General features: G+C 45.5%; 1 protein-coding gene across 1 annotated transcript in view; it reads right to left on the bottom strand.

Moving 5' to 3' along the window:
- LOC113405362 (phospholipid phosphatase-related protein type 1) overlaps window positions 1-21,954 on the bottom strand; it is a 199,426-nt gene extending 177,472 nt beyond the window's left edge. Inside the window, exon 1 of the mRNA XM_026646520.1 lies at window positions 21,871-21,954. The gene's annotated coding sequence lies outside the window, so the exon portion shown is untranslated. The remainder of the gene's footprint in view (window positions 1-21,870) is intronic.
- Window positions 21,955-22,573: the final 619 nt, after the last annotated feature.

The raw sequence follows: 22,573 nt of genomic DNA, 5'->3' as shown, positions 1-22,573 counted from the left end.
AGTGATGCGGCCCTCGGGCCAATGCACTAGTCCTCATGTGGCCCTCGCGGTCATTTGAGTTTGAGACCCCTGCTCTATAGGGTGGTTTGTTCAAAAGCACTCAATGCTGGTTTAACTCTGCTCCCATTCACATCAACAGGAGTTTTACCATTGACCTTAATGAGAGGAGAATGAGGCCAATGCTGAATGCTTGTGAAAATTCCACCCACAAAATCTAATCTGTGCTCAAGTCACACCTATGTGATTTGTGACACTTGCACACAGTGGCCCCAAAGCATCCTCTAGCAACGCACTGTGTGATTACATCTCCATTGTTATCAAAAGCAAGTGTATCTACACATTTATTTATAAATCTGTAACAACTGGTTTCCAAACAGATTACAGTGCCAGATTCCTGGGGGCAGGAGAGCTCTCCCTTTAATTTGCATGGCTGGAGCTAATGCTGAATTCGTTTTGCACCCAGTTTGGGTGGTCCTGCAGCAACAGTCATGTTTGAATAAAGCCCAGTGAAGCTTTTCCCTCTTATGTTTACATAATAAGCGAGACCAAGTCTTGGGCAAGAAAGCATGTTCCGGTTTGAAGCCAGCATCCTAGGGCATACGCTGAGATGGACCAGGGTCACATGGGGTCTGCTTGAGCTAGCATGTGAAGAACAGCGGTGTGGGTGCTGCAGTGTCGGTGCTGGCTTGGGCTGGCCATTCCAGGGGGTTGGCTGGCTTGTACACAGCTGGCTAGCCTATGTCGCTGCCCGGGCCACCGCCCATACTGCAATGTCCACACTGTTAGTTTTAGGGCACTAGCTACACTCAGCTGCAGAGTAGGCAAACCTAAGACTAGAATAACCCCACCCACACACACTGATCCAAGAACATTCAAATTGCATCTCTTTGCACCAGTCTGGCCATCTGCACCCTGCAGGATTCATCCGAGTGGCTGCACCTCCATCTGCCCTCCCTGCGGGTCCCAACAAGGGAGAGACTCCTTGGGAGTCTACTGGTGGAACCCACATAGGCTATTCAGCACATTCCTTATCTCCAGCTGTGCTTCCCAGCCAGCAGTACTTTGCTCCAGCTCCTCTGGGATCCCAGCAGGGCGGAAACTGATGGGTGCTTTGCAGGCAGGTGGGTTAGTACCAACCGTGGGTCGTGTTTCATACACAAGCACCCTAATGGCACGTTCCTGTCTGTTCTTCGGGTCTGCAAATGAAGCTGCAGTAACCTTCTCAAACTAGCTCCTAAAAGAAGCGGCTTCTCCCACCTACTGGGTCATTTACCAGCTGTCTGTTTTCTCTGCCATTCGGAAGCTGTAATGTTGCTGTTAATGATCTCATGTTAATGATCTCTTGCCATCATGGGAATGGAAACTCTTTGCAAGTGAAAGATGCTTGCTTCCCCTTCTGTTTAACCCCCTCTGCTAACAGTCATCATCCCCGGTTCCTAATGAGAATATTCTTTGTGTAAGCGGAGAGGAGCAAAACATTAAAGCTTTCCATTCACATCCTCATTAGTTTTAATGCAGAGCCAAACCTCTGAGGTTCCCTACTGAACCTTTCACTTGCAACTGTTATTCTGGGGATTCGGTAGGCGAAGCCAAGCTGGGCAAATAACACCAAACATTTTCCACGGACATCAACTTGAATTTTAAAATGGCTTTGCATCATCCGTGCTCCTGCCTACCACCCAGCGACAGCGTTTGGCTCCCAGAACAAGAATCCAAACTCTCTTGTGGAGCTGACTGACGACATGGGGTTTGCCTCCCTGGCGAAATTTTTAGTTTTGATGGAAATTCAAATATTGGAAAAATGTCAGCCAAAACCAACAACAACTGTTTTGGCTAAGGTCACACTAGGAGTCCGTGGCAGGGCAGGGAACTGAACTCAGATTTCCTTTCTCTGAGACAGATAAGGAAAAATATCCCCAGAGGCAAGTCCTGCCACAGTTGGGATGAGACCCTGCAATCCATCCTGCATCTTGACTCTGTCAGAAGTCCCGCTAAGTTTACTGAAGTCAACGGGAGTCTGCCTGAGTAAACAAGAAATAGGGCCCCTAGTCAAATTATGTTTATGAGCTGAGCTGAAACCCTGTTATGCAACTGATACCGATAGGTGTGAATTCACCCTTCAGTTAACGTAACTGTAAGCCCTCCCTAAGCCAAAACGAGTGTGTGAGCTCACCCAGGAGCTTTTGCTGAATACTGTGGGGGTGGTAGGGAGGCAAAATACAAAGAAACTGAAGACAGACATGGCTGAGAAACAGCCTAAAAGGAGCAGCTGACCCTGGAAGAAACCTGGTGACAGGTTTTTGGGTCAGCGGTGCAGGCTGAAAGAAGCACTCTTGATGCTGTGAGCAAAAGAAGCTGTTTCCTGCGATTTGATTCAAACTTTGACTAGCTGCTCAGGTCAAAAGGGACAACGTTATATTACACAAAGGAAACAACGCAGAATGTTGGTAAAATTCAACCCTGCTAGAAACAAGACACGTGATGAGCCACCCAGCCCCAGTTAGCCAAAAATCAAATTTCAACAGTAGGGCACCCGCCACGCAGACTGCTACAGAGCTGGACTGAGAATAAGGCAACTCAGTAGATCAGGTGGGAAGAAAATGGGATGAACACTTATGAGAGCAAGGATGACCACAACAGGACTGTGAATGAGGAACTGAAACAAGAACATGAAAATTGATATTACAGTTGACAGAGAAAATATAGGCCATCCCCAGCTGTCCGCAGAGAAGGAGAGCTTTCCCAAAATTGATCACTAGGCTTGAAAACGGCCAGATTACATTGCCGTGTGCCCACAGCCATACACTGGTCGTTTCACTGCCTTTATTTAAAATGCAAAGGACTGACTGGGCAGAACCCTTGCTTTCTTTCCTTCTATTTGCTCAAGGCAGCTTCTTGAACCCAAAAGGTTCCTCCTTATCTTAATAATGGAACGTTTAACATTGGCAGGAGGTGGAGGAGGTCTTAGCCTGCCTCCCAGTCAGTGAATGGGAAGCTTCGGTATCAATGAGCAGTCCTAAGAAAAAGCCAGTCAGGTAGCAAGGAGTCATGATACTGGTCAATGCCAGATCATTCTTCTAATCTGTGTGTAGTGCATAGGATGTCACTGAATATGCGATAGGGTTCTGTAGCATGAGGTGACATCATTAGCATCAGGCAAACACTGGCAATAAATGGCCCTTAATAAATTAGCATACAGGTACAAGATACTTCATTCTGGTTATTCACCTATTATTCAGCAGTACACTGTGATGTGTTCCTTTCGCCTGGTGCAAATGACCTAGAAACTTGTGAGAGAAATCCTAATTAACCAAATGAACAACCACATCCAAGAGATGAGCAATTAAGTAAGCCAAGTAGTTACCCTCAGAGATTGAGGAGAAAGGTCTACCAGGCTGTTGTAGTAATTTACCACCTGCTATCAAGTCAAAAACAGACTTAAAGCAGTGTAACTATGTGTTCTACGGCTCCATTCCCATGCTCTTGTTCCACTTCTGCACCAGCACTGCCGGTGCCAAGAACTCTGAGAGGCTTGGGGCAGGATGCTCAACTGGTGTAAACTGGCACATCTCCACTGAACTCAGCCCTTCATTTCCAACTCAGATCTGCCCCTTCATTTCCAAGGCAGAACTTTTCATTCCAGTCCAGAGGATGAAGTTGGATATTCCAAGGAGACATGGCTATCACCAGGATGGTAGCAAACCACTTGATTTTGCTTTACTAGCATGCCAACAGAGAAGAAGTGTTCATTGTGAAACCAAATAGGCATGACAAGCACATCGGGTGATTTGTGTTGTAATAAAGGTCTGGAGGTGTCGCAGAGCGAGCTTGACAAGAGTAGAAGGCCACACAGAAGCAATCCCAGGAAGGAGAGTGAGAGAAGGACACAGCAGGGATGGTTCATTTTGTGGCCTCAGCAGAGGAAAGGGGCAACCTGAGTGGAACAAGTTAGAGCAAAGGAAGGAGACCGATGTAAAGCCCTGCACCACCTAAGGAAAGGAGCGTGAATTTCCTCTTTCACCTCTACGTCACTGGGTCACCTCATGATTAAGGTTCTGATCTTGCAAAGATTTAAGCAATGAGTAGCCCCATGAAGGGAATCATGTACTTAAGCCTTTACAGGATCAGGGCCTAGGTTTGAAGGTTGTTACTACCTGATGGCTGCTTGGGGTCCTACATGGAGTGAGTTACTGGTCTCAGTACAGTTTCTAGTAGCTTTCCACACATCACGAAAAAACATCCTCACCACAGCGGTACTGCCCTCCTTTTTGGTTTCAGGGAACCCAAAGACAGGGATGCCTAACTATATCTCACCCCCACAGGTGGGCCCGTAGGGTGAGGCTTATTGGGGATGCACTTATTGGAAAATCTCACCCTACAAATGTCTGCTCTGTAACTGCTCTGTGGATAAATGGAGGACGTCAGTTAGAAACATTGGAATGATGGCTCAGAGCAGTGGCCCATCTAGTCTAATATCTCGTCTGCAACTGTGGCCAGGACCAGATGCTTCAGAGGAAGTTGCACAAAAACTTGTAATAGGCCACTAGGGAATAATCTTCCCAGAGCGAAGTTTCTTCCTAACACCAACACCCCCCCCCCCCCCCAATCAGTGAGGGATTGATTTATGCCCCAAAGCTGGAGAGTTTATACCCCTTTCATTGCTGTCAATTTAAAGTCTTTTTAAAAAAAAGTTTCCAGTCAAATCTATATCAAACAAAACATCCTCAAGAATTCTGTCAACACTACAGGCCTTCCAACGCATGACAGCGCATTTGAAAACACTCTTATCCTGCTTTTTGGTGGCAGAGAATCTAATTTGGCTTTTATCATCTTTCAGTCAGGTCCTGAGACCAAAGATAAAGCCAGCTGAAATGAAGAGTAAGCTGACAAGAAAAAACAGACAAATACATGCTGACAGTTGGAACAAAATAACCAAAGCTTATAAATTTAGTACGATGCGGGAGGGCCTCTTAAAAAGCCATTCACATTCTGTGGTGATGTGTACAACAAAAATGCCTATGAATAAATACAAAGGGATGCACTGTGAAGGGCCCTTAGTGTAAATGAGATGAAAACATGCACGGAAATTGAAAAGTGAAATATTTCAGCAATCCTTGGTCCAAACCAGCTCCACTGAACTCAATGGCAAAACATCCACTGACTTCAGTGGAGCAGGACCTAAATTAATAATCATTTTCCTATGCAAGACAAAACTCATGTTCAGTGAAAATAATCATGCCTGGTTAGTAAATTCCATGCCAAACACCTGCACAAACTGAGTCAAATGGGAGTTTTGCCATTAACTTCAAGGGGATCCGGATCTGACAAATATTGTACAACTATGAAAGAGATGCCAATGTAATAAAGAAAGAGTCTCCAAGCACGGCTCCTCCGAACAGGGCCGGCTCTGGCTTCTTGGCCACACCAAGCAAAAAAACGGGGCGGCCAGAACGGCAAAGCAAAAAAACAAACAAACAAACAAAAAAAAACCTGCGGCGCGGGTGCATGGGGACTCCCTGCGCTGCAGATGTGCCCCAGCTAGCGGGGGGGAGGGAGCGGGGGAGAGAGAGAAAAGGGGGGCGGCCAGGGCTTCAGCGGGGTGCTGCCACGCGGCCCCTCCCACCGCACCGCCTGCCAGGTGGGCTTCGCGCCGCTCCGGTCGGCTGGGAGGGAAGGACGCGGGCTGCCCTGCTGGGCTTGCTGCAGGGCGCTCCCCTCCTCCGTGCCACCGCCCCCTACAGGGCGGCCGGAGCGGAACAACAACAACAACAACAAAAGTGTCCGTGCCGCCCTAGGATTGGGCGGAATGCCGCCTCGTATAAGCTGCCGCCCCAAGCACCAGCTTGCTTGGCTGGTGCCTGGAGCCGGCCCTGCCTCCGAATCATGGAAGAAACAACCTCAAAAGGTTTCAGAGTGTTAGCCATGTTAGTCTGTATCAGCAAAAAGAACATTAGCCCACGAAAGCTTATGCCCAAATAAATTTGTTAGTCTCTAAGGTGCCACAAGTACGCCTCGTTCTTTTAACCTCAAAAGGCACAATGTATTATCTGAAATACCAGCACTTTATGACGATGCCTACATTTTTCAGTTTGTAATTTATTTTCTGTGTCTCTTTTTCATCCTTAGGACTTCACTGATGACCAAGAGTTAGTCAAGGGCCTCTATCAGCAGAGTGGAGATCCCCCTTTGATGAGACAAAAGGTATCTTTGAAAGAAATACAGCAACTGACAGTCTGAGTTCCTCTTACCTCATTGCTCAGACTCAGTGAAGTAGCAGTTGAGGGACAGGTGAAGACCATTCACGCTGGGTGAAATTCTCCCCTATGCAGAGAGGCAGCACATGACCTATGCATTGGGCCTTTTGTTTTCGGTTTTTATTTTATTTAATTTTTCCTGGGAATTTATCGGTGTTTATTACTACAACAAAAACAGGTGGAAATTGGTGGGGAAAAATATTCATTTTTCTGGGTAAATATCGGTTTATTCTGGTGGATGGAAGAACAGGGGGAAAGAAGTATTCAGTAGGTTGAATTCCATTCATCAAAGCATTAATGTGGTTCTTGCAGAACTAAAACAGAACTCAAAACACAATGCCACCTCTGAGTTTAAGAAAACAATAGATCTCTCATCCCCAAATAAAGCTTTTCATTTGAATCAACTGTTTACTGATGTAGACTTAGAACAATTAGCCTATAAATATTTACATTTAATAATTGGACCACACCATTTGCAGCACATAAACTCAACTTCATCCTTTTCTCCTGTTTTTGTTTTTTTAAAACTTTCAAATACTTCTTTGAGTTCTGCAACATATTCTGATTCAGATTTTTGTTTAGTGTGTCAGATCTTTAAACGGTTATCTGGTAACAACTTGAAATGGGTCTATGGTGGGTGTGAGATTCATCAGTACGTTCAGATGCGCGTGCACTTCAGAACTTGTGTGCAGGCTTGTTTGTTTATTGTGTGTATCTTCTAGACTAATCCATAGCCAGACTTCAACAGGCAGCTTTGCAGATACACACAGACTAATGTATTGTCATAATACATATATCTCATGCCATGTATTGTATTTTCTTAATAAAACAAGTTATTTTATATATATTTGAATGATGCAAAAGTAGGGTGAAAATTGGGGGAAAAAAACGAATAATACTTTTTGTAAAACCCAGGATTTTTTCGGTAAAAATCAGTTTAAACTGAAAACAAAGGGGCTTACCTAATTGGGGGGAGGAGTTGTTTTTCCCAGGCAGCCCAAGCAGTTCAGGGCTGTGAACTGCTTGGACTGCCTGCGGGAAAAAAACCTAAGAGAAGAAAAAAGTGCTGAAAAATTCGAGTGCTCATTCTGCCACTCCCCTGGGCAGAGATTCTGGAGAACTGGCTCCTCTTCCCCTCAGACCTAAAGAAGAGCTCTGCATAGCTCCAAAGCGTGTCTCTTTCACCAGCAGAAGTTGGCCCAATAAAAGGTATTACCTCACCCACCTGGTCTCGCCTTTTCCCTCAGTTCAGCAGCAGAGAGCTGCTGGAAGCTTTGAACCAGATCAAAAGCAAACCATTTTAGAAAGCCGGTTCCAGGCTGTCGATAAGAAGGCGGAAGCTCTGTTGCTTGAGCTCCCCACAGTAGCTCCTCGATCCTGGAATTACCACCGGGCGTATCTTTACTAACTCCTGTGCATAGCCCAGATTGATTTTTCTACCTCCTTTAGCAACTGTTTGCAGAATCAGGCCCCGAGGGCACATTAACAGTAAATGAAAAAAAAAAGAAAGAGGCAAGATTGGCAAGAGAGCAAATGAATTAAAAAGACTCTAATGAAACAGGGAATGTGGGCTGGTCAGCACTTATAACAATTAGAGAACCAAATCAGATCTACAAATCTTACGAATCTTCCAAATTCCAGTGGGGAGCAAATGGATGGATCTTGGGGAAAATAAAATCCCTGCTCTGCTGGGTCTGAATGTTAAGGATAATCCTGGAGAGTACATCTTGTAAGTAGGGTTTGTGGAAAAAAAAGAAACTGAAAAGGTGAGAGTGGGGCAGAGGATTCTGCAATTGTCATTCTGATCCTTGGTGCAGGAAAATCATGTGATTTATTTTTCTTTGAAATAAAAATACAGGGACAACATTAATTCTTTTCCTGACTGAACCCTGCAACTCAGCAAAGATGGAAAATGTCACATGCAGTTGAGCAGGATGTAATTGACAGAGGGGATTCCATCATTTCCATATCTGGCCAAGCCCTGGGAGATGAACAAAGCTGGTTTGCTCTGGCATGAGTTTTTGACGCTTCTGAAGATTATTGATGAGAAAGAAGAAGACTGAACACAGCAGGCTAGAGTGTCCTTTTAGCTCATCCCGTATTAGGGACAGTGTGGCCCTGCCCTGCGACAAGGCAGGCCTGGTGCAGGATGAAGCAGATCCCAAAAACCCCATAGAAAGAAGATGAGCAGGTTGCACCATCCTGAAGGCCAGGCTGGAGCAGCGCCAGAGTCATGGCCTCACGTCATCCCTTCTATCTCCCCCCAAATCCTGAGCAGCCATGCAAGACCCAGTCATAATCCCTCTTTCCAGTTCCTTAAATAGCCCTCATCACCACAGAGCTCAGTGTCTTGGCCCACATTCTGAAACTGAACCACTGTGGAAGGTGAACCTGACCAGTGTGTTTTTCTCTCCTGTAGCTCGAGGCATGCTCTGCTTACGACCCACATTGTTCTGTTTTCTCTTCTCTAATTAATACACAATTTACTGTCCCTAACTCATTTGCCTGCCCTTCCACACACAGTCCACAGACTTCATTCCGCCTTTCCTGTTTCTCTTGTTGTACGCTCTATCATAATAGGGATCTCTGTTACTCCTGTTTCTATTACTTGTGCCAACTAATGTCCTACGATGAAGACAATAAGACAGAGTTAATTCTACTAGCAATAAGTACATTGTATTCTACCATGTAATGAGTAACTGTTCCTCTTTAGAATAGAAAGCTGAGGGGATGGCAGCTTTTAAACAATAGTTTTGCATTATTTCACAATACATTAACATTTTAAATAGCGTGTTGTATGAAACAACTGCAAATAGCGTGCCTGTTCTCTACCAGCTCTAGAGTGAAATTCAACACTAGGTCTAAGCTAATAGGGTTTAAATGGCATTTAAAAGGTACATAGCCCTTCTGCTAGACCTCTGCACAGGGATGAAATCCACCTATCAGACTTAAATGGGATTTAAAGGTAGATACGCCCCGGGGTAAGTTCACAATTTGATATTAAATGCATCTCTGCCCATACAATTATTCAGCTTCTTAGACAATTTCCATTCCCAAGGAGATCACATTTTTATTGCTGATGTTGTTGTTCACCCCTGTCTACAGTCTTTAGAACTGAGGAAGGAATAATTTATCCAGTAACCAACTTTCGTTGACCTCGCTGATGCACAAGCATGTCGTTGTATATTTGAAGTCATCTTGCTGAGTTATATGCTCAAGAATCCAATGATCAGATTAAGTCATCTTTAAGGATGCTGAGATACATCCATCAGAGTAAACCCAGTGGCAGAAGCAGTCTCAATTATATAACCAGAGGGGGGCGGGAGGGGAGACTTTTTAAGATAAATGAAACCTGACTATTATAAAGGGACGGGAAACACTAATAACATAAGAAAACATCAGTTATCTAAGGGTATGTCTTCACTACCGACCGGATCGGCGGGCAGCAATCGATCCAGCGGGGATCAATTTATCACTTCTAGTCTAGATGCGATAAATCGATCTCTGAGCGCTCTCCCGTCGACTCCTGTACTCCAGCTCGGCAAGAGGCGCAGGCAGAGTCGACAGGGGAGCAGCAGCAGTCGACTCACTAGGTCTAAGTACGTCGACTTCAGCTACGTTATTCACATAGCTGAAGTTGCGTAACTTAGATCGATTCAAACTCCCCCCCTCCCCAGTGTAGACCAGGCCTTAGAAAAACTTCCTCACTGTCAGGGTGGTTAAGCACTGGAATAAGTTGCTTAGGGACGTTGTGGAATCTCCATCAGTGGAGGTTTTAAGAGTAGGTTAGACAAACACCTGCCAGGGATGGTCTAGATCAGTGGTTCTCAAAGTTTAACAACCCGAGGACCCCCATTTTGATTTTAAAAATTTTGGGGACCCGCAAGTCCCCCCACTCAGCCCTTGCCCCGCCACCTTCCCCAAGGCCATACCCCTGCCCCGCCCCTTCTTTGAGATCCCGTCCCCCGCTCACTCCATCCACCCTCCCCACCCTCACTCACTTTCACCAGGCTGTGGCAGAGGGTTGGGGTGCAAGAGGGGGTGAGGGATGTGGGCTCTGGGAGGGAGTTTGGGGATGGGACAGGGTGAGGGGTGCAAGCTCTGGGAGGGGGCGAGTTTGGGTGCACATCCCTCTGGCAGTGGCTACTAGGCGGGGGGGGCAGTTCCTGGCCAATGGGAGCTGTGGAGTTGCCGCTCGGGGCGGGGGCAGCATGCGGAGACTCCCTGCCCTCCCCTGGGGCCTCAGGGATGTGCCGGACCCTTCCGGGAGCGGCGCGAAGCCACGGCAGGTAGGAAGCCTGCCTTCGCCACTCTGCACTGCCAGACTTTTAGCATGCAGGAGGCGCTGGGAGGGAGGGGGAGGAGTTGATCAGCGGGGCCTGCGGGGCCCCTGGGGTACCCTCAGGGACCCCCAGGGGTCCATGGTCCCCAGTTTGAGAAACATTGGTCTAGATAATACTTAGTCCTGATTTGAGTGCAGGGAACTGCACTATGAGACCTCTCGAGGTCCCTTCCAGTCCTACAGTTCTATGATATTACTGAAACAAACACGGGCATGTTAAGCAAGGAAAGTTCTGAACAATGAACTCATTAAAAAAAAAAAAAACCCTGTCCCCCAGCAGGATCAGCATTAGTCAAATAGAAATGTTAATTAAAAACTAACATTTAGGATGAGCTTTAAACATACACAATCAATTCTCAAAATATTTAACAAACAAAGCCCCAATTTAATCAAAAATACCATTATTGACAAGTTGGCAAAGCAAAGCCGGGCCTGGGATGCCAACAGTATAAAGCTCTCAATTTAGCAGCTGCATATCATCTTCACACTATTTTACTATGAATTAAGCTTATCTATGCTCCTTTCTCGGCCATCAATATTACCCTGGAATTTCACAGTAACCCAAGGGACAGACATGGAACATAAAGACAAAGGCCCGTCTATGGAAGATGGCAGCTTACCTGCATTCATGTGTTCAGATGCTGCCAGCATGACGGACTGACTCACCACTAAGCACAAATGTTTTCTAAGGCAGCTTGTCAGTTCATGCCCTCTTAGGCCCAACTCTGCTAACTAAGTTGAGGTATGTTGACATACGTCTAGCCTTGGACACAGATGAATAATATAAATCCCAAAGTCCTGTCAGAAAATATTCAGAATAAGATAAACTGCCTTATGCCCTTATCAAGAAAACACACCATGTATTGTGCTCATACCCTCCACAAAGTCATTTTGTCGAACCTGAAATGGAACACAAAGCACTCGTCATTTGATAAATAATGAAGTAGGCAGTGTAATTAATTTTTCTGGATGTTCTGTAAGTGCTTGCCAGGCTGCATGGGATTATTGAATGGGATCCTGCTACAAATGGGTTAGCTGATCCCATAATGGCTTTTTTCCACCCCTTCTTCTTAAAACACACCGTCAATATTGCTTCCAAAAAGATGGGTTTTAGACTGGGTGGGCTACTCTTAACTGCAGATCTTTATATACTGAAAAATGCAGATTTACGAGGCAGTATCAATGCTGGGAACATATCAGTAAGCCTATTTACATTTTCCTTGGTCTAAACAATACACAGTAAACCCTTTTGCCCATGTTTTGTGAACAAACATAGCATGAACTATAGAGGGACAAGTATCAAAGGGGTAGCCGTGTTAGTCTGGATCTGTAAAAGCAGCAGAGTCCTGTGGCACCTTATAGACTAACAAACGTATAGGAGCATGAGCTTTCGTGGGTGAATACCCACTTCTTCATAGATCCATTGATTCATCGATTCCAAAATCAGAAGGGACCATTGGGAGCCAGTCTGATGTAACGTGTACTTGGGTTTGTCATTCTGGCATAGCTGACATGCATTTTCAAGATTGTACTGCTGGGCAAAATGAGCTCCAGTGTTTCTAGGAACAAGTGTGTTCCCTGCTAAAAATCAAACATTCAGTTCAAAAGCCTCTGTGTAATGGCAGAACAGTCTCGGCTCTACATTCTATTCCCATATGTAACAAGTTCTATGAACATGATACGCAACCATTATAATCTTTTGGAGGGATTGCATTTGTCCATCATCCATTTCCTACTCATTCAGCTGCTTCTCTGTTGAGCCCCAAGTTGCCTGCTTCCCTTTCTGCTGAGAGAAGAAAATGTACCCATAGGAGTTAGCAGTGCGACCTGGCTGGCCATAACAAATGGTCATGATGAGTTCTATATCACTACATTTTTACTAGACACGAGAGACCACCTAGAAAGACCTGATCATGGAACTTCAACTAATGAACACAAATAGATACAAATCAAATAGCTGGGGTCATGGTAGATCTTCTAGGGTCTCTTGTCTCTTCGTACTGTCTCAAGAACCCCATATCAACTATTGCTCCAGAGATCAAAAAGTCAAGAGCGCAACCTTCTCTGCTAAACTCAGGAGACAGGAGTGGCACTGACAGTATGTAACAAACATATTTCATACATCCTGGCCGGATGATGTAAGTTCTGTACAATTCACTTTCAATATCCCTGAATTTAACCTAATGATCGACTGTGGGTGGGCTCAGGTGCTGTATTAGATATGTGCATGACGTCTGTCCTACGCTGGGTTGGCAGGATAGATGCATGTGGCCGTAAGCCATTTCTCAATAAAGAACGATCAAGTCTGAGTGGGACATCAGATCTCTCATTCGCTTTCCTTTCAACTGCCTGTGCCCTTATCTAACATTAGATGTCAGAAGTTCTCCACATTATTTCTCAAATGCATGGGTCACTGGCTTCATGTATTGTGTGGGCATGAGAGCGGAAGCAGATGTACTGAATTTGGCAACCTTATATGCATGGTGGCCTCTCTTTAGTCACTGCTGTGACAATGCTCGTGTTGACTCCCTGCCACTGAATCTTTCGGAGGTGTGACAGTTGCCATGTGGGTGCAGTCCCCAACCCACAACCTACTGCGAATGCTGGAGGTGCCGTGGAATCCTGCTATGAGCTCCTTCATTTCTGGAGCTCGGTCCTTAACACACTGTATGACACTGCAGCCACAAAGCTGAGACAGATGCAGGTGATATCTCCCCAAATCTTACTCAAAGTGGCTGTGGTAAATAGTCTCAAGGCACACAGTAGGGCAGATACAGGCTAGAGCCCTTTTGTTTGCCTTAGCTCAGGCATCAGGAAGCTATGGCTTTCCTGAATTGTGCTTTTATTCTGTTGATCTCGGAAGAGACGTTGATAATCATGAAAACCCATTAAGGGCGGGTAAACTGTATGTTGGCCCATCTCCTCGTGCCTCTTTAAATAAAATTAAATGCATGCTCAAGATGCCAGAGGTGTAGTGATGCAACATTGTGAAACTTCACCAGTCTGTGGCTTACACTTCCACAGGGGAGACCTGTACTTCCCTAGAGTAAAGACAGTGCCAGAATGATACCGTTGGAGACTGGTGTCTTTTGATCCAGAAGCTCAAGTACAATATGAACAGCAGCAGTAAATAATTCCCCACCCTGCCCAGATCTGTCTCAGCCTGGACCTTGAAGAAGCAGCTCTGAGGATGAAAGGCTGCACAGTTCATAGATTCCAAGATGAGACGGGATCATCTAGTCTGACCTCCTGCGTAACACAGGGCATTGAACTTCCCCGAAATAATTCCTTTAGGAAAACATCCAATCTCAATTTAAAAATTGACAGTGATCAACCTTATGCAAAACTAGCCCTTGTCCTCTCTGACATGAAAGGTGCCAACTCATGGCAGGTTTTATGATGCAGATATTGGTCTACTAGCAACTGAAACCATCAACTCATACTGTAAGGGTGACCCAACACCGATTAGATGTTCACTTGCAGTTCTTGGCAACCTGGTCCACATTCCAACTGGTGACCCAGAGTAGAAAGACTCTGTAGCTTATTAAAAATCTCGATCTGTCTTAGAAATCCCCTGTGGCACATTAGGAAGATGTGCAATTGGCCTCATTTTAAATGTGCACATATATTTCCTGCTCTGCCTGCAGAATTCTGAGCACTTAAATTGAAAAAAGAAATACAGCAGGGAGGAATTCATCAGTGGTAAAATGCCCAGAAATGCCAACAGATGTGATTCTTATAATGAAGCAAATGGCACCGGTTTTGCTTTGCATTATGGTGATCTTAGAGTGACTGAATTTTTCACACTTTACTCTATTATGCTGACACTTTTGGTTGTTGAAGCTGGCATCGTATTTTATGAGTGGGCACGAGGCCAGTTTAACAGGTAGGAATGAGTAGAAGCATGCCAGAGAGCATGCCAGCATTAGGTTTGATCTGTTAGCGACCAGATTCCTGCAGGAGACTATCAGAACAGCTTCTCTAACTGTTTTTGTGCAGATATGCTATTTCCGCTCCAGGTCAATTCTGGATTACATTTAAAAATGGCAAACACGTCTTGCCCCACTGACTCTGATTGGTGGTTTGCAGGGAAGAAAAGTGTATTGTGTTACGATGAGTCTCCATCCCTCTACTTCTCCTCTCCTTCCCCATAAACAGCTCTCCATCGGAGTCCCCAGAAATCCTGGCATACATAATTTCATAAAACCCAGCCAAGTTTCCTACTGAATACCTTAGCCAGCTACAAAAGAGAGAGCTATAATTTCCCTTTGGTTTAAACTTTGCAGGAGGCCCATGTACAATCAATGCAGAAGAGGGTCTCAACAAGTAGAAAAATCAGTTACTGTACAAGATACAAAATGCAAATAGAAAAGCAATTACTGAACCAACAGAATAAATTATTGTACTTGTGGAAAACAAATGTACTTCATGTTTTCTGTGACAATGTTACAAATGTGGGTGACAGAAGCATGCGGTGGAATGTGAATGTGATGCAATGTCCTTACACAGTTAGGTGCAGTTACTGAACATGGCCCCACTTAGACAAGCTGCTCTGGGTGGGCAGAGTCCCCTTGACTTCAGTGGGGCTTCAAGCGGGCATAAACATTTGCTCACATGGAATCGCATGCAGGAACCATCATGGATGAAATTCAGCCCAGTGCAGAGTCTAGCACAAGGCTTATGCACCACCTAAACCTCGCTCAAAATAGGGTTAGATGGGACTGAAGTGGCACATGGACCTCGTGATGAGTCTAATCCCCTATGCATTTTTTTAAATGATCACATTCTTTTAAAGCAAAGATAGTAAACTAGGAGTCAGTGTACTGCACCCCAGTCCCCTTGTGTTTGTCATTTTACTCTAGGAATTTGGCAAACTGTATCTTTGCCAGTAATAATAGGTGCCACTAATATTTCTCCTCCGTGGGAGATCTTTCTGAGCAAGGCCTGCAGGAATTGGCCCTCATATGTTTTCTTTGCTTGTTTCTTTGCAAAGAGGAAACAAAGATTGAAAGAGATGTCTTAAGTTTGAAGGGTTATTCAAACAACTGGTTTGAAAGAATGTCGGAAGAACAGCAATTTAGCCACCCTGCCTGCTGTAAGTAAAAGTGACATCTAAAAACAAACAGAAACCTTTCCTTTAGTCCACAGACATCATGGTTAGCTTTTATCAGAAATATAAAAAGAGACATAACCCTTGCAGATAGAATTCTATTGGTTAGTGCTGGTGTGAACTGGAAGATCTTGCATTTATTCCATTTCTTGGGCCCCTAGAGAGGGTGCGTTAGATAGATGATTAGTACATTTGTGCATGGGGGCCTGCCTGGAAGCTACGTCTAGGGTTGACTAGGAGATGAGAATAATGATGGAGCACTAAGCTTGTGGGATAACTGATCAAACCTCTGTCTATTACATTTTGTTCTCTCCCCCTTTCCAGTTAATTATATCTTCAATCACTTCTTCTGTATTATTTTTAATGTAACCCGAAGGAGCTCAGCTGTACATGACAAATCAGAAACTATAATAAGATGCCCTACATATTGCACTAGCAAAGCTCCATACTTTTTAATATAAATATGCCTATTGCCATAAGCCCCATTTGAATAAAGAAAATTACCTTGTCTCTCGGGGGAAGCACTGGAAGATGGGATAAATATAAGGCATGTATTTATGAAAAATAAAAGCTACATATACACATTTCAGAATATCCCAAGAACCTGAGTGTTTTCCCCCCCAATGGATGTGCGTTGCTGCACTTCATCATCATAGATGTCTGGGGAAGCCACAAGCAAAAGGTTCAATCTTGCATTTTCATGGAGGCATAGGGTGCACTGAACTATGCCTATATCTTTATGCTGCGTAGCAGGAGACACCAAGGAATGAGCCAATTAAAACAGGGACTGATTCCAGTTTATACAGAGGCTGTTTTGCATCACTCTACGAATGGAAAACAGCCTCAGGATACGAATTTTAAGCATTCCAAAAGGGAATCAATGGATGAATATTTGAGGGAATGGTACCTAATAACTGATAAGCAACCCAAACAATCCTTCAGAGAAACGAGCGATGGAAGGCCAAGTCTTTTAAGCCTTACTCGCATGAATTAACATCCTACTGGTGTGAATAGAGATCATTCATGGGAATAAGAGTTGTAGGATCAAAACATTTAACTGAAAACTTTCACACACACAAACAAATATATAAAATCTTCAGAACTAGTACAGCTGTAGTTTCAGCAACGTTCCGAAGGCAAGATCTTGGAGAGAGACACAGCGCATGTTTATGATAAATACCATTGCACTCCCAGGGCTAATCAAAGACAATGAACATCCTGTATAAAACATGTAACTACGTATATATACAGAATATATAAACAAGTTGTTGCACCAGTTTCACACTGAAGCAATAATACATGCAACATTAAAAAAATGCAAGAAAATCCTCCCCAAATGGATAGGCATAAAAAGATATTGAAATCAAAGGGAGTTTGGGACATGCAAAGAATGCAGGAGTGAGTCCACAGGTATTGTACAGTATTCATACCCAGATTCTACAGTCCTTGCACAGACAAAACTCCCATTAGAGAGTCAATGGAAGCTTTGCCTATGCCTAGACTTCAATATTGGGTTCACAGAACACGTGATGTAGACAGATAGAGAGCCAGGTCCTGCAAGTAACTGAACACCCTGTTTCCATTGAATTCTACGAGACTTGAAGGACCTCATAGGATTAGGACCACTATGAGATACAATGGGCCAAATTCTAAAAGGAGCTAAGCATGGGTCTCCCATCAAAGTAAATGGGACAAATCTTGGATTCATTCCTCATTGAATCACATGGGACTTTTACCTGAATAAGGACTGACTAAAAACTGAGCAAGAGGACTTCAAGATTTGACCCAAGGGAAGTTGAATGTCCTCTCACCTTTTAGGACATGACCACCTTGTTCTCACACTACACAACACCACTGGCTTCGTTAGGTTTGCATGACTATAAATGAGAACAGAATTTAATTCTCTTCAGGGTTACTCTTGACATGACCCAGAAGAGGAAGCTCAAGTGCTTTATAATGTCACCAGAATCTCAGAATTTTTCCTTGTTTTACTGCTGTTATTCTCAAAAAAATGTATGGTCCTTAGGGGGAAAAATAAGTATAATCTTGAAGGTATTTCCCTTGAAAAACATTCTCTCACAGAAAAAGCAATGAGGTCTCTCTATCCTCCTCTGCTGGATTTTGAAAGATATTTGCTTCCCTTCCCTCTCTCCTGTCCCCCAAACTTTCTTTCAGTAGAAAATGAAATCAGAACTCCAAATTTAGTAAACTAAGATTCTATTCAGATGGCAAAGTAGGAGATGCTGAGTTTTTAAATGCACATTTTATAAAGCAATTCTAATCATTACTAATGTGGTTTCTGAATACTTTCTGTACATTCATGGGTGAAATACAGCATGAATGTTTGACAATAAAAATTAACTATATGCAATTGATTAATTTTGGCACACTACTTTAAGAGCCCAATTCTACAGTTCTGTGCAAGAGGACCCTTACATCTCACAGAGCCCCACTAGGGTCAATGGACTCAATGTGAGGATCCAATCCTGCGGGAACCGTGCAAGATTGGGCCCATAGAGTGCTATATAATTGCTAAATATTATTATCGGTATTGCTATTTTATTAGGTACACGAGAAAACTCATGAAAACCAGACTTTTGTAACTGGGAAATCTCTAACCAGGGGAATACCTAAACTAAAAAAAAAAATTCTACTTGATTCTGTAACAACATCACAGCTCCTTGTTATGGAAATGCTTGAGATTTCACAAATTTCCACATCCAGACTCTTGCTGCTGGATGAAGTAGGAAGGAGGGAAAAAAGAGCTGTGAGACAGAAATTTAAAAAGAAAAAAAATCTTGGATGACTAGCAAAGCTAGGAAAGAAAATTAGGGAATAATACATGAAAAGCTAACAGAGTTATGGTGTGATTACATGTATTTTCAAACCCCTCCTTCTCTTAGTATGGAAGTTCCTCTTTCACTGATCTCCCGACTCATTTCTAAATATTTCCTAACTGCCACAGATAGAGAAACTGGCTTCGTATCTGACCAGATGATAGTCACAAAAGGCTCTTCGTTCAGTCAATGTGTCCTGGCTGAACGTAGTTCCCTACCAGCTGCTCTTTCCTCTTAACCCTTGTCTCTGCTGGGACACAGTGCCATGTTAGAAAGCGTGCTCACAAGGTACATTTCAACAAGCATGCTGTTCAATACAATTTTGCCCAGAGAGTCAACACATTTTTAAACACCATTGTCCATGTCCACACTAAGGGCGAAATTGTGTTGAATGTCGTTCTAGCTAAAACGGGTTGGTTAACATGCTTTCTGATACCATGTTTTTTCCCAGTATAGGCAAAGAGCAGATCATCAGCTGGTGTAAAGTCATCGGCACGAGGAGAGTTTAGAGCAGCTGAGTTCTGGACTCTGCTAGCCCAGAACTCAAATTCAGATCCCCCTGCTGTACAGTTAATTCATACTTTTCTATGTTCATGCACTCTAAAGACACCTGGGGCTTCTCGACAGTCACCTTTTGCCTTTACAGAAATGGAAAGAAATACAACAAAGAAATTAAGTTATTAAAGGAGATAGGAAACTTCATGGTAATAATTTCAGGCTAGATTGGGCCTTTAAAGTCAGCTGTGAGCCAAGGGCAGGAGTGCGGAGAAGGAAATGTACTCAGGAATAATTCCCCCAGAGCTCCTCTTTCCCAATGCAGGGAACTGAGTATGCTGCATCAAACCTTTACAGAAGATAGCACACTCCCACCCCCTTTCTGCCTAGACGGCAGTGCTGGACAGCCTGTCAGGCAGAGCCATATGCAGTCTGTCTGTCCAATGCAACCATCCCCAAGATCTGCACCGGGACCCCATACTCTGCTGTGTAGGACCAGGGCACAATTATGTCCACCATAAGTATTTCTAAAGCACCCATCCAGTGGGACTTGCACACCATTCCCTAAAATTAGAAGGAAATAAGTTCCCTCAAAGAGGAGAGGTGAAAAAAATCCCATCTGTCCCCACACAGAGTGAAGGTTTTTACAATGTCCAGAGCCCAGTTCTGCATTCCCTGCACATTAAAGCCAATGAGAATTTTGGCTATGCAAGAGATGCAGGATCAGGTCCATTGTGACACGTGGAGTGAAGTTAAACATGGGATTTAGGATGGTGGTGGTCTCGGTTTTGACATTTATTTTGAGGATTTGGGTTATCCATTATATACTGCCTCAATGTGTGGTATGTTCCAACATGTGAAACAGACATCTGTTGCAAGGGAACAACCTGGGAAGAAACAGGTGGGGGAAATACAGGAATAGAAACACGGTATCCACTGCTCACACGCACCCCCCTTCCTCTCTGTGGGTCATTGATGTGAATCCCAAATCCACCCCTTTCTCTTCTGAAGAAGGTAACCCACTTCTTTTCCTTCCAATGCAGGAGCCGGGTAGTTTCTTCCCATCATCAGAAGTATTCCCTTCACACATTGTCCCATTTAAAAGAGAGATTGGGCCAGATCCTCAGTAGATGTCAATCGGAATACACCTCTACCCCGATATAACGCTGTCCTCGGGAACCAAAAAAAATCTTACCGCGTTATAGATGAAACCGCATTATATCGAACTTGCTTTGATCCGCTGGACTGCGCAGCCCTGCCCCCTCGGAGCGCTGCTTTACCGCGTTATATCCGAATTCGTGTTGTATCGGGTCGCGTTATAGCGGGGTAGAGGTGTAGTTCCATTCAAGTCAGTGGCGTGACATCCATTCACAACAGTTGTGGACCTGGCTTTAGGCACTGAAACCTTTTCTACTGACAGGGCACTACCATGGTTCCCAAGGAGGAAAACATCTTGGGGATCATCTCTACAAACACAGGTATTGACATTCCGTAAGCGCCACTCCCTTATCAAAATGTGTTGTCTTCACAGGCATCTTAAAGATATGGAGGAAATATGTATCAGCTCGCTTTTTCTAGTGATACTCACAGAAGTAGAAGGCGAAGATAAGGAAACCGGCAGCCCAGTCCTCAGTAAAGTGGGGAAAGTGTCCCCAGTATATGCCACGCTCTCACACATCCCCTTCCAACGTACGAATAAAGACACATCCAGCACCAGCTCATTTTGCCTCTAGGAGAGATTCCAGCTCCTTTCATCTCCTGGAGTTGATTTCAACATGCCTCTCGATAACTCATCATTCATGCCCATTAGTGACCCAAGCGTCACCTCGGCTGTTTGTGGTACATGCACAGAAAGAGCAACCATCAAAACAACGACACCCCTTCCCCACCCCCCTGCTCCCCAGCTCTTCTGTTGAATACAGCACACAGGTCACTTTTTAATCTGCTGGTGAGGCGTAGGATGGAGTCCCTGGGGCTGTGACGGAGCAGCAGGGAGTGGAGTGTCATGTCCCAGCTGCATATGTGAATCCCCTCATCCCATCAAAATACAGCCCAATGTCTACTTGAGAAAGCAATCCACCCACACAGATCTTAACACGGAGGGAGAGACAGAGAACCACATGTATCAGCAGCACGGGGCTGCAAACATATATACACAGAGAAACAACCGACACATAAACACACAAAGAAATACACAAATACACACATGCATCTAGCCTGTCTCACTGCTTGTGTCACTCATACACCCCCCCACACACACACACAAAAATCACACAGGCACACACGGAGTAACACAAACAGACCCACAACACACATACACACAAAGAAATATACCTGCAAAGGCAACCAAGATACACCCCCACCCTCCCCAAACACAGCCACGCAGAGAGAACTAGACATGGCAAATATTTACATGCATGCAAATCCAAACTCCCACCTCCCCACCCACACAAACAAACCCTTCTGTGTCCTTCCACAGCCAGCCTCAGAATCACCCCAGACCCAGTTACCGAGCCCTCTTTGTCCCCACATGAAAGGGAATAAAAAAAATTAAAAAAGTTTGCTGTTGCGAAAGCAGGCGGGGGCTGCACCCTGACAGGTGAGGAATTAAAGGAACCCCCCCATCCTTGCCTCCAGCCTAGGGTGACCAGCTGTCCCGATTTTGTAGGGACAGCCCCGATTTTTAGGTCTTTTTCTTATATAGGTTCCTATTACCCCTAGTCCCAGTTTTTCACATTTGCTGTCTGGTCACCCTACTCAAGCCAGTGCATCCCCGCGGCCCCCCCGGCAGCCTGAAGCCCTGCAAAAGGAGCGAGCAGCCCCCCGACTCACCTCGGGTACAGCCTCCCCTCGGTCTCTGTCTTGCCGGGGCTGCCCAGCTAGGAGTAGCGCGATCCCGGCAGCCCGCTGCCCGCAGCCCCGCTCCCCAGCCAAGGCATGGTGATCGCGGGGCGCCGCGGAGCGCCGCCCGCTCGCCTGGCTGATGGGGCTGGGCGCTCCTGGGGTGATGCCTGCCCCGCCCTCGCCTCCCGCTGCCGCTGCCCGCGGGCCGGGCGCCTCTGTTTGTTCAACACAAGGACCAGCCGGCCGGGCAGGAGCGCGCAGGCGCAGGGGAGGGGACCCCCCTAAGCGCTCGCTCCGGCGCGGGGAAGGCTCCCGGGGCTTCCCACCTACCCGGAGCGGAGAGCGGGGGGGCTGGCCCCCGCCAGAGCCCCCTGCAGCCCCGAGCCCGGCTCTCACCTGCCTCCAGCACCTTCCCTTTGCCTCGCAGGCAGCCCGGGAGCAATGCCGGGGAAACCCCTCCCTGCTTCTCCCCGGGCCCCGCTTGCACCGGGCAGTGCCCAGCCTGGGGCTGCAGCAGCAGGGCCCATCCTCCTCCCTCTGCCCCTTTCCGGGGGGGGGGAAGGGGCTTGGCGGGGCTTAATTTGTAATGAAAGAGGCGCAGAGGCTCAAGCAATTTTTTTTTACTTTCATAACTGACGTGGCAAGCCCAGGGGCGCCGGGGCTGGGAACCGCCAGGCCCAGGGGCGCCGGG

Source organism: Terrapene carolina, unplaced genomic scaffold (genome assembly GCF_002925995.2).
Source record: "Terrapene carolina triunguis isolate 2854851 unplaced genomic scaffold, T_m_triunguis-2.0 Scaffold35098, whole genome shotgun sequence".
Lineage (NCBI taxonomy): Eukaryota > Metazoa > Chordata > Testudines > Emydidae > Terrapene > Terrapene triunguis.
Note: the sequence above shows the minus strand (reverse complement) of the source record. Positions and strands in the feature narration are given on the sequence as shown.